Source organism: Phallusia mammillata, chromosome 5, assembly GCF_965637545.1.
Source record: "Phallusia mammillata chromosome 5, kaPhaMamm4.hap1.1, whole genome shotgun sequence".
NCBI classification, from domain to species: Eukaryota; Metazoa; Chordata; class Ascidiacea; order Phlebobranchia; family Ascidiidae; genus Phallusia; species Phallusia mammillata.
Window position 1 is genome coordinate 12,999,064 of NC_137256.1, and position 13,398 is coordinate 13,012,461.

Genomic DNA, 13,398 nt, shown 5'->3' on the forward strand with positions numbered 1-13,398 from the left:
TTTTAATCAGAATTGTACCATGTTTTAGGTCAGAGCAAGCTCTTTCCGATCCAATTAATCCCACGTCATACCCTTTTTGCGTTTTTACAGCAAAACGATATACGCGAGACACCTTTTCGCATTTTTTCGACAAAGTGTCAACACGCCCCAAAATTGACTTAAATCAATCGCAATTATGGTCAAGCTCCGAGGGTAAGCTTTTAATCATAATAGTACTATGTTTTAGTTTAGAGCAAGTTCTTTCCGATCCAATTAATCCCACGTGACACCTCTTTCGCGTTTTTGCAGCAGAACGTTTTTCGTGAAACACCTTTTCGAATTTTTCTATTCTGATGACAATTAAAGTACAAACATACCCCAAATTCGGCTCAAGTCAATCGCAATTATGGTCAAACTCCTAGGGTAAGCTTTTAATCAGAATAGTACCATGTTTTAGTTCAGATCAAGCTCTTTTATCATCATCAGTTATAAAGGGCATGATCCTCCACGGGTCGCAATGGGATAAAGATTGCCGGCTGTAAAACACGAACAGTTTAAGATAAAATTAAACGGTTTTTACAGGCCAACTTGGAATAGTAAATTGTAAAGCTTGCAAAGTTTCAGCTTGTTGCCATGAGCGAATCAAAAATAAGAAGCATACATCATCATTCGTCGCAAGGCGTGACCGTTCACGCCGTAGACAACAACGGTCGCAATGGGGCAAGGGTTGCTGGCTATAAAACACGAACAGTTTAAGATAAAATTAAACGGTTTTCACAGGCTAACGTAGAAACGTTATCTGTAACAGCTTGCAAAGTTTCAGCTTGTTGCCATAAGCCAGTGGTTCTCAAACTTTTTTGACCGCGACCCAAATCTGAGCATTATGAACATCTCACGACCCAAGCCTCAAATATCAAAAAATGTAACAATTTCGAGGCCACGTCGTGGCCGCACTGGGTCTGCCCATGTCAAAATGGCTGCAGGTTTAACGAGTTCGATTCAACAATACTACATAACACAACATAACAGTACAATTGGAAGGCTATTGTCAGTATTTTGCAATGATTAGTTCATTTTACTGTACAACGTGGTCGAGTGAGTGGACTTTACTACTACTACATTAAGTAAATTCGTTTGGGTAGAATTGAACCACCATACCGCGACCCATTTTTTGACCCTGCGCGACCCACGTTTGGGTCGTGACTCGCGACCCATACTTTGAGAACCACTGCCATAAGCGAATCGAAACCCAGTCAAAAATTTATGTCCGGGCCAAGCATAATTATGTTTGGTAACGCTTGGCAGCCTCACATGGGCGGCACCTGGGTGCCTTGCTTAAGTTGGCATATATGTGTGGCGTATGTTCAACAATGAAACACTTCGAGCTTGGCGCCGAACGTTCCAGTTATGTTAAGATGGCCTGTGCAAAACATAAGACACACAGTTCAGATGGCCTGTGAAAAGCTTAAGACACACAACACAGTTTAGATGGCCTGTGCAAAGTATAACACACACATTTAGGATGGCTGATGCAAAGCATAAGAGTGATAAGACAAACAGTTAAGATGGCCTGTGCAAAGCATAAGACACACAGTTTAGATGGCCTGTGCAAAGCATAAGACACACAGTTTAGATGGCCTGTGCAAAGCATAAGACACACAGTTTAGATGGCCTGTGCACAGCATAAGACACACAGTCTGGAGGGCTGTGGCAAAGTATAACACACACAGTTAGGATGGCTGATGCAAAGCATAAGAGTGATAAGACACACAGTTTAGATGGCCTGTGCGCAGCATAAGACACACAGTTTAGATGGCCTGTGCAAAGCATAAGACACACAGTTTAGATGGCCTGTGCACAGCATAAGACACACAGTCTGGAGGGCTGTGGCAAAGTATAACACACACAGTTAGGATGGCTGGTGCAAAGCATAAGAGTGATAAGACACACAGTTTAGATGGCCTGTGCGCAGCATAAGACACACAGTTTAGATGGCCTGTGCAAAGCATAAGACACACAGTTTAGATGGCCTGTGCACAGCATAAGACACACAGTCAGGAGGGCTGTGGCAAAGTATAACACACACAGTTAGGATGGCTGGTGCAAAGCATAAGAGTGATAAGATACACAGTTTAGATGGCCTGTGCAAAGCATAAGACACACAGTTTAGATGGCCTTTGCAAAGCATAAGACACACAGTTAGGAGGGCCGGTACAAAGCATTAAACAAACAGTTTAGATGGCCAGCACATAGCATAGAACAGTGGTTCCCAACCTTTTTTGTCGCGACCCAAATACTTACCAAAATTTTGTTTTGTGGCTTCTCGCGACCCATGGATATGCATTCTTACTATTTGGGTTGTATTTTTGTTTGTAAATCAGGAAAGTTTTTTGAAAATTACTACGCTAGTTTGAAAAATAAAAACATCAAACAAAAATTATTCATTTTTCCGCCAACTTTAGAGCTGGTTCAAAGCATTATGAGCCACACAACGCTTAACAGTGATCTCACACAACCATTATGACGTCACAAACAGAATAATTCACTATCACGCCAAATAGTCATGAAATTGTTATTGGGAAACAATTAATATCCTTGGGAAATAACAAAATAACGCTACGAAACGTAAATGCTCTAATTGTCACAAAAACTGGCGACCCAACAGAATTTACAGTCGACCCAACTTTGGGTCGCGACCCATAGGTTGGGAAACACTGGCATAGAACAGACAATTTGGATGTTTTGGCCAAAAGCATTCTAAGTCACATGGCGCGCATAAAGACAATACTTATGCATCATCGCAAGAGTCAGTGTCAACACCTGGGTTTTCATTTGGCTGTTGGGTTTTTGCCCTTTTCACATGACCGCCATCCCAGTCACCAACCCCTGGAAGGACCCTTTTGACTGCAGTGGCTACTTTCTGGTGACGGGCACCATTGTGTCTGGTGTATGGCAGCACATCTAAAAAACATCAAACCTAAAATTCAATGACCTGAATTTTTAAAATCCATATCATTGCAATGTTAATTACAACAAAACAAAATCATGTGTTACCTATGAAAAAGGCAAACAAAGGATGAGTTTTAAAATAAATTTTTGTCTGTTTTCTTCCACAACCCAATCCACTCCAGGAAAATTAAAGTGCCAGATTTTTCGTCATGAACAACTTGATGAAGTTGCGTAATGTGCCTCACAGGCCGTCCATATCAATTACTTTGCCGATTCTTTTCTTGTCCTTCAAGTATGTAAACATGCAATTATGATCAAACATATAAAACTGTTTAAATTGTCATCATTTGGTAGGGCTGGCATCGAAATGATTATTCAAGTTACATGTAAAAAAACAGATTTTGTTAACACACAACCTGACAATTAAGAGTATTAAATTTTATTTCCATTTTAGGTGAAAATGCAGCTTACATTAATTTGAGTGATCAATTCTACCAGATCTTTTTCATTGTCAGCTGGCTCTGGAAAGAGGGTTTCTGTCACAGCTGCACACACTTCTTTTTGTTTCAGTATCTCCACAATAGTCTCCAGTTTGTCATCCTTACTTTCCATCTTGGCTATTAGGGATTTATATTCATTACCATTTAAAGGTCTTTGCTTTGGTGGTAATGGCCGTTTAAATGTATTTCTAAACACAAAAGAAATCATTTAAATTTTAAACCATTTGATTTGATTTTTCACAACAATTATGACAAAGAAATAATATGTTAAAACAAATGGAATTTTGTACACAACAAAATGCAGTCAACATTAATCCACCAATTAGATGTCACTTAGGAGCTAGTGATAAGTTATATACATTTTTGAGGAGCTAGTGATATATACATACATTTTTTGTGATGAGTCTGTTCTTATTAATGGTGAAATCTTCAATTGATGTGGTTCTTCTTCAATGGATATATCTGACTCAGAGTCCTCCAAATTACTTTGGGTGTATCCTTTTTTGATACATCAGTCATAAGTACCCGCTTGTAACAAATATCTTAATACACTTACTAGCTTGGAAGAGAACAATACAAGGGCATGTGCACCATTCTTCTTCTGCCACAACTTCTTTTTTGGTTAAATCCTGCACATTACAAATCTCTGGTGGCCATTTACATACATCTGTGCCAACCAACCATCCTTTAGGCACAACATCATTTGTGCCATCAGCAAATTTTACGCAAGTTTTTCATTTCTTAGCTTTGTAAAATCCTTTGAAACCGTACATAATTTAAATTTGCAGTAAATTAATAGCAACAATTTTTTCTTTGTATGGCAACATAACACGCTTTCTTATTTCTTGGTTATCTTTTAGCAATTCAAAATCCTTTTCACTCATATTCTGGGTCTTTTCAGCAATTATTACAGCTGCTGCTTGTAGTTTTCTTTTCTTCGAAGATTGCTTCCTTCTCCATTTCGAGTTCTTTTGAAGTTGCTGAATGTTTTGTACGCTGTACCCTTTTTGGCTGGCATCATTAACCTACGTCTTTTAGTCAGATCCCAAAAAACAATATAGTCGTCGTACACTCGTAAACCTCCTTGATTAAAACTTTCCCGCCGCCAAGCAACACGTGATCGCTCTTAGTCCGGATTCAAAACGTTCAAGATAGCATTAACCAATCACGACAGACAACGTTTCGTAAAGTTCATAGGTCAAATGATTGCGCAAGTATTGTGCAATTTGGGTTCGACTACGTTTACTTGACAGTTGACATGATTTGTGATAGGCTATGTGTAATATTTATGTTATTGAAGCCCTGAGTTGTCAAAGATTAGGCGCTGACGAACCGTCACGTCAACTTTAGGCTCGCTCAAGGTACAAAAAGATAATGATCACACATTAATTGCATTACTTTTAATTTTTTAATGTTCACCAATTCAAGTCGTCGTACGAATTGCTTTAAAACTATCTTGTGAAAATGGTGTCAATAATAACATTGTCAACCAATAGCTTAATATTCCCTCAGATACAGCATTTCGCCAGACCCGAACAGGTGTGGCGCCACACTCTCGGCACCCAAGTATGGCAATTTCTTGCTTAATCTTTTTAACACCAACTGTAATTATACCACATTTGCCATTTTAGGCCCTAGTATGGCGAAACCATGTAAGACCCATAGATATAAATATGGCGTATGCTCTGTTAAGTATGAATCGGCCGATCCTGGCATAAACGATAGATAAACGAGTGTTGGTCGGGTATGGCCCGGGCGTTAGGTGTAGAAAATTTTTGACTGGGAAATAATAAGCGTACAGCATCATTCGTCGAAGGGCATGACCGCTACACCATATACAATAATGTCGCACAGGGATTGAGATTGCCGGCTATAAAACACGAACGGTTTAAGATAAATTATAACAGTTTTCTCAGGCCATACGGTTTTCAAACGATTTAGGAGCCTATTTGAATTGTTACTTGTGACTGATTCTGCTAATCTCCGCAGGCCATTTTAATTTGCGATGTGGAGCACGGACCCCAGCATCACACAAAAAGTTTTAGACGGCCTTTACACTATTTTATGTTTATTTAAACATGTCGGCATTTGTTAGTTTTGAAGACTGGAGGTTTGTTTAATCTTTTAGCGACGTTATACACAGTCATGTGATACTCAAGAAATTACTTCATCGTCGTAAGCTACCGAAGGCAAAAAAAACATAAACTGTATTTCCTGTTGTTGTTTTTTTGCTTGGACTTTTTATAGGATAAGTGAAACTTGAAGTTGAATTAGTTGCATTAGACACACAACTTTCGTATACTCAATTACTTCTAAGTATAAGGCGTGCAAAAGAAACCTGAAGTAAGTAAATCATTGTATCGTTTAGAAACAGTCATTGTTTTCTAATTGATATAAAACAACAGATAATGACGCAATAAAGCTTGCTTACAACACAAAGTTTCAAACCAACGGGACAAAAGGATCGTGATTAAGTATTTTAACAAAAGCTGAAACAACATGACGTTGATATGCCTTCCTTTCAAACAAGTTTACGCTCCCTGAATTGCCCCGTTTTTCTTGACTATAAATTTACAAATTCTACCAAGGTAACCTATTGTTCCTTTTGTTATTCTGGAGTCAACTTTCCTCGGTAGAGCTACTAACACTGAGCTTGGGCTTGCGCCAGGTCTGAGAACTTCTGGTAGGTGGCGCAACAGAGCATGGGCGTTTATGGTGCTGACTCAGCAATTATTCTTACCATAAACCCAAATTGCTGAAACAGCACCATAAACGCCTATGCTCTGTTGCGCCACCTACCAGAAGTTCTCAGACCGGGCGCAAGCCCAAGCTCAGTGTTAGTAGCTCTACCACTTTCCTCAACAAGTCAATAGAAATAAAACTAGGATTGTATATTCTTTATTTAAGCCATTGATCCAATTCCGTGCAGTTTACTTTGTAACTTTTGAAAAAAAAACTCGTAGTGAAAAGCGCCACAAATGTATCTCAGTGATTAATGCAGTAGAATATCTCACATCCGCTGAAATAATTCTGTTTCAACGTTTGGAAATGCTTACGGATTTTTTACTCAATAACATATTATTGAATGTGGATAAAAATTGTAGATTATTAAAAACGCAGCGTTACAAAAAACAAATACAATTTGTATTAAAATAAGAACAAAAATTTCCACAAACTAACATATAGATTGGGACATATATATCAACCTAAATATGACACTATTCTGATTAAAAGCTTATCCTCGGAGCTTGATTATTATTGCAATTTATTTGAGCCAAATTTGGGGTATGTTTGTACTTTAATTGTCGTTAGAATGGAAAAATGTGAAAAGGTGTCTCGCGTATATCGTTGTGCTGTGAAAACGCAAAAAGGGTGTCACGTGGGATTAATTGGATCGGAAAGAGCTTGCTCTAAACTAAAACATGGTACAATTCTGATTAAAAGCTTACCCTCGGAGCTTGACCATAATTGCGATTAATTTAAGTCGATTTTGGGGCGTGTTGACACTTTGTCGAAAAAATCAAAAATGCGAAAAGGTGTCTCGCGTGAAACGTTCTGCTGTAAAAACTCGAAAAGGGTGTCACGTGGGATTAATTGGATCGGAAAGAGCTTGCTCTGAACTAAAACATGGTACTATTCTGATTAAAAGCTTACTCTCGGAGTTTGACCATAATTGCGATTGACTTGAGCCGAATTTGTGGTAGCTTGATGCTTTGTCGTTATAACAGAAAAATGCGAAAAGGTTTCTCGCGTAAAACGTTCTGCTGTAAAATCGTGTAAAAGGTTGGTCATAACGTCAACGGGACAGAAGAGAATAGTGTCTGGGCTACAAGATTGTATCATTCTGATTAAAAGCTTACCTCTGGAATAATTTAAGATCACAACCGTTTTAGGCTAATTTTTGGTTTATTCTACGCTATGATTTCCATTTGTGTAAAAAAAAAGTATAATAATTACAAAATAAACGCACAAGATTCGCATAGCTTTATTTTTTGATCTTTTATAAAAGAAAATCTGTATTTAAAGAATATTTTTCCAATATTTATTTTGTTTTGTTAATTTGTAATTTGATTTGGTACCTGAAATTTTGTGGTGAAGTTTTTGTATTTGGGGGAAATTATTCTGCCAGAATGACAGTGGTGAAAAAATGCTGCAGTTTGCGGCACATTAGTGATGTCGCGGACAGAGTTTTTTTAAATTTTGTTCGCACCGCAAAATTCCAAGCTGTTCGCAAACCGCACCGAAGCTGCAACCCTTATCAAAAGTTTTGTTGACACTGCACCGCACCGCATATAATATTGTATCATAAACCCCTACATCAGTTCCTAAACCTGTAATGCAAAACATGCAACATTAAACATGTATTAATGTTATCTAAAAAATCAACTACTTTGCATGAAATAGTCAAACAGCAACAGCGTAACAAAGTCATAAATTCTTTAAACAACAAATAACAAACCAACAATCTTAAAATAAACCACTACTCCTTTAAAAAACTATTTAAAAACACAATTGCATTAATTGATTCTGGGTGCAACTGATTCCGCCTTTCTTCATACACTCTCGCAGCACATGAAAACACCCTTTCTGAAGAAGCAGATGAGCAAGGTGTTGAAAGAACACTTTTTGCAAACTTAGGAAACAATGAACTTTGCTGGTTCCAAAATTTAATTACATCAAAACCTCCTAAATGATTTGCACCTGTTGTGCACTCAGAAGAAAAGTCAGCATGGATATATTTTGTAACCTCATCATAAGTTTGTTCAGTATTTGGAGTATCAGCATAGTCATTAAAATCTAATGCAAAGTCAAACTTTCTCTTTTTGTGTGTAACATTTTGATAGGTATGGTCAGACGACAGCATGGGCTGAAAACCACTGTTAGAAGAAGATTGATTCACATCCAATTTTTCCCTTACTAAATTTGGGACTTCCACTGCACATTCCACAGGTAGAACTGACAAACTTTTAAACTTAGGAAATAGAAAAAGGGCAATCTTATAGGTGCCAAGACTTGGCCATTTGCTCTTAATCAATCGAGTGCATTTTAATTTTAACATTTTCAACACTATAGTATTAGTTGGCAGTGTTTTACAGTGGTCCAGTAATTTTTTTTCCACAAAAGCACACCATGTATGGTAGGATACTTGTCACCTTCCATTGCTTCCGATACTTGTTTGAAAGGCAAAAGAAAATTAATAAGTTCATTCATTAATACAATGTCAATATTTTCAAGTCGAGATTGTTGGCCTTTCTCAATCAAAAGAGTTTCTATTTCATCAAACACCTTGTTTACACTGATTAGAACTGCAAGTTTTGTGTTCCATCTTGTTTCACACTCCTGTATAACTGAACTAGTCAGCATACAAGCAAGGCCGCTCCGTTTTAAGTAAGTAACTAAATCTTTCACTTCTGAGAGCAGTTTCACAACAGAACTTATTTGACTATAATAGGTTTCATCATACAGTAAAGTTTCTTCATTCTCCTCATTATCATTGCACAGAATACTTGCAGGTTTTATTCTAAAGACATGATACAATACAGTGTTTAAAATATGGCAGCAGCATGGTAGCCAGTTAAAAACCTCTAATGCCTTTTTTACATTTGCTCCTCTATCAGACACAAAAGTAACTGATTTCATCAACTCCATTGTAAAACCATACTTTATTAAGCTTCTTACCAATTCGTTTCTAATATTATCTGCAGATTTAAAAGATGGAGAAAATTGCTCACAAAATATGGCACTTTGTCTAACAGATCCCTCTTCGATCCACTGTGCAGTACATGACATATAGCTTTGTTTTTTATGGCTATCTGTCCATAAATCAACAGTCATGCCGACTCCTCCATTGCAATGTATAGCCCGCTTTAATTTTGCAATCAAATTACCTCTTTCCTCTGCTGCTGACTCTTTTACATACTTGCTGATGGTATTTCTTGAAGGCAAAACATCTGAAACATTCACCTGTCCATATTTTGCGCCTACATTGATTAAAGTCTGTGCAAAGTTCTTCATTCCACGCCCATTTACACATGAAAATGGTCTGAGATCTTTAACCACAAGATCTGCTGCACCTTTAATAACGTCGTTTCTAGCCTGTGTTGGTAATTTTACTTTAGGAAAACTGAGTTTAAGCTGCTTGCAACTTTCATTGCTGCAACCTTGTTCCACATGTCTGGCTAAGTGGGTTGTGCCTGTCGTGTGGCTAATATACTTGAAACACTTCAAGCACTGTCTGCATGCTACCATCGGAAGTTGTTTGGGAGCCGAAGATTCTGCTCCTGCCTTCTCTGCCACTATGCCAAAAGTGTTCCAAATGCTGGATTTTCCGCATTTTTTTATAATACAGAGCTCGCCTGCCTCCAAACTTTTTTTGACTTGCGCTGTGTTCATGTTGTTGATAACAAAAAATTCGAACAACCCTAATTTAACGTTTACGTTTACTCTAAAATTCTAAAGGCATACAACCAATTGTTATTTCACAATAGCTCTGCTTAATCATGACAGAAAAACGTATCAAACCTGTGTACATAAAAGTTGAGAACCTTTTTAAAGCAAAAGTAATTACACAAGTTGCGCGGCGTGCGGCATTGACGCTGCATAAAAATTTATTAATGCCGCGGCCGCGCATAAAAAATTACCTAAAAAAATTGCGCGGCCGCTCACGCGGCGCGGTTGACACCACTACGGCCACCCGATCCGTCTGGAAGTCCCCGATTAAAATCGGCTGTGTTACGCAGAATAATGCGTTTCTTATCGGGCGGGATTAGAATCTTTAGAACCTGTGTTATAACACAGCCCGATTGCGGACGGTTTTATCGGTAATGGCAGTGGAGCATTAAATTTGTTTTTTATTGGCAAATATTATTTTTGCTGTGATAATAATCGCAGGTAAATTGGGTTGTATATCAAAATGGCAGTTAATTGTAAAACAGCAAGACAAAAACAAATGCATTCTAAGCTGTGAAATGAATATGTTAAACACTAAAATGAGCCAAGAATCAAGATTGAAGTACCTGATTGGCATCAAGGTTCTGGCAATGAAGCAATGCAAAGAGACCTTTCAGTGAGAAGAATTTCAAGTTCTTACCTTTCTATGAAGCAAAGTGAGGACCAGCACACTGTCATATGAGGGCTTGTAGATTGGATTTGAATTGAAATGATTGACAGTAAGTGGCTGCCTTGTTACTGCCTTTCTAAACTCAACTCTTTCTGTATTCCTGGCTGATGTTATTTTGAATTTTAGCACAGTTAAAAACCCCAATATTGAATATTAACTCTGTTTTATAACACTTAGACTGCTTATTGGTGACTAAACTCAAGCCTCTTTTGTTCAACCCATAATTGTCAAGTCAAATGAGCATACACTTTATCTTTATTTTTTTATTGCAGTTCACCATCCTGAAAAAATCAACAGAAGCATTCCATATCAAAAAAATTGAAGAAAGTCTTTCATTGCGGAAGAATTTTGTCGACAAAAACAGCTCTCTCTTAAAGTGTCAGCAAAATCATTGATGTATACAGCCTGTTACTTGCCTCACAGGAGAAAATTGTATGTCGAGATATGCACCACATACTTTAGTTTTACATGAATCAAATCGGAATATGTGTTATTTCTTTTCCACTGTTCTACCTGCCTGCAAGTTTATTTATTAGTTCTTATACCCAAATTAAGAATTTGTATTCAAACATTTGTAGGTGTTGATATTATTTTACCTCCATGGTGATTATGGTCTCATGTAAATTCTGAGAATGTTTTGCACTCTGATGTAGAATCGTACAGTAAACGTGATTCATCAGACATAAATTGAGAACCTCTAGTTTTGACCAGTAGTCTGCATGATAGCATGTTGTAACAATTGGGTGGTTCAACCTCATCTTTCACATGATATCCGGTTTAATTTTCTTGATAATTCAGCAAATCATTACATTTTCAGCTGTGCAATATTGTTTCACCTTTTTGTTTTATTTTAGTCTGTTTACTTAAAGATCCTTGTTTAGTATGTTCTATGTACTTGTAAATGCAGGTTTTTAACTGACCAATCAACCAATTGCTGTGAATGTAATTATTTATTCTCTTCCCATTTATTTCTGCTTTCATATAACTATGGGACTCAACTTGAAAATGTTGAAGTGTGGAAATTGGGTTCATAAGGTGCTTTTTCCATCAATAAAGTGTTGTCCTCACTGTGCATTTGGTGTTTTATCATTTTCATTAGTACAGGCTTAACGTGTTTGAGACCACTAACGACTTGAGGTATATGTAAACGGTTTTTACACGCCAACTCGAAACAACATTCAGTAAACGCTTGCAAAATATCGTTAAAATCTGATCATAACGTCGAAATTGAGAGGCGTACATCGTAAGCGAATATATGACATAACCGCTTTAAAAATGATTTTTGCGCTGTCGAATTATGTAGCCTATAAAAGCTCCAGATGACAAACGGTTTAAGGTAAACGCAAACGGTTTTTACAGGTCAACTATAAAATACATCTAGTAAAGCCATACAAAATATCGTTTAAATCTAATCATAACCTCGAAAATGAGAGGCGTGCATCATAAGCGAACGCAGGACATGACCGCTTTAAAATTGATTTTTGCGATGTCGAATTATGTAGCCTATAAAAGCTCCAGATTTTAAACGGTTAAAGATAAACACAAACGGTTTTCACAGGTCAACTCTAAAATACATCCAGTACAGGCATACAAAATGTCGTTTGAATCTGATCATAACCTCGTAAATGAGAGGCGTGCATCATAAGCGAATGCAGGGCGTGACCGCTTTAAATATGATTTTTGCGCAGTCAACCAATGGTATACAAGCTCCAGATGTTAAACGGTTAAAGATAAACACAAACGGTTTTCACAGGTCAATTCTAAAATACATCCAGTAGAGGCATACAAAATGTCGTTTTGAATCTGATCATAACCTCGTAAATGAGAGGCGTGCATCATAAGCGAATGCAGGGCATGACCGCTTTAAATATGATTTTTGCGCAGTCAACCAATGGTATACAAGTTCCAGATGTTAAACGGTTTAAGACAAACACAACGGTTTTCACAGGTCAACTCTAAAATACACCCAGTAAAGGCATACAAAATGTCGTTTGAATCTGATCATAACCTCGTAAATGAGAGCGTGCATCATAAGCGAACGCAGAACATGACCGCTTCAAAAATGATTTTTGGGCAGTCGACCAATCTAGCCTATACAAGCTCCAGATTTTAAACGGTTTAAGATAAACACAAACGGTTTTCACAGGTCAACTCCAAAATACAGCTAGTACAAAACATCGTTTAAATGTGATAATAACTTTAAACCGTTTAAAATCTGGAGCCTGTACATGCTATTTAGGTAGACCGCGCAAAAATCATTTTACAGCGGTCATGCCCTGCGTTCGCTTATGATGCACGCCTCTCATTTACGAGGTTATGATCAGATTTAAACGATATTTTGTATGCCTGTACTGGATGTATTTTTAGAGTTGACATGTGAAAACCGTTTGTGTTTATCTTTAACCGTTTAACATCTGGAGCTTGTATACCATTGGTTGACTGCGCAAAAATCATATTTAAAGCGGTCACTCCCTGCATTCGCTTATGATGCACGCCTCTCATTTACGAGGTTATGATCAGATTTAAACGACATTATGTATGCCTTTACTGGATGTATTTTAGAATTGACCTGTGAAAACCGTTTGTGTTTATCTTAAACCGTTTGTCATCTGGAGCTTTTATAGGCTACATAATTCGACATCGCAAAAATCATTTTTAAAGCGGTCATGCCCTGCGTTCGCTTCTGATGCACGCCTCTCATTTACGAGGTTATGATCAGATTTTAAACGATATTTTGCAAGCGTTTACTGAATGTTTTCGAGTTGGCGTGTAAAAACCGTTTACATATACCTCAAGCCGTTAGTGGTATCAAACACGTTAAAGCCTGTACTAATGAAAATGATGAAACAC

The 13,398-nt window shown here is 37.6% G+C and overlaps 1 long non-coding RNA gene across 2 annotated transcripts; it reads right to left on the reverse strand.

Annotated features, from left to right (window-relative positions):
* Positions 1-566: 566 nt before the first annotated feature.
* LOC145227906 (uncharacterized) lies at positions 567-5,234 on the reverse strand. 2 transcript variants are annotated; one of them, XR_013860005.1, is made up of 4 exons: positions 3,818-5,234; positions 3,400-3,545; positions 3,034-3,214; positions 567-2,940 (listed from the first exon to the last, which is right to left on the reverse strand). It is a non-coding gene; the product is annotated as an uncharacterized LOC145227906 (long non-coding RNA). The 2 variants fall into 2 exon arrangements; XR_013860004.1 differs by having other exon boundaries at positions 568-2,940; positions 3,400-3,616; positions 3,818-5,233.
* Between the last annotated feature and the right edge of the window lie 8,164 nt (positions 5,235-13,398).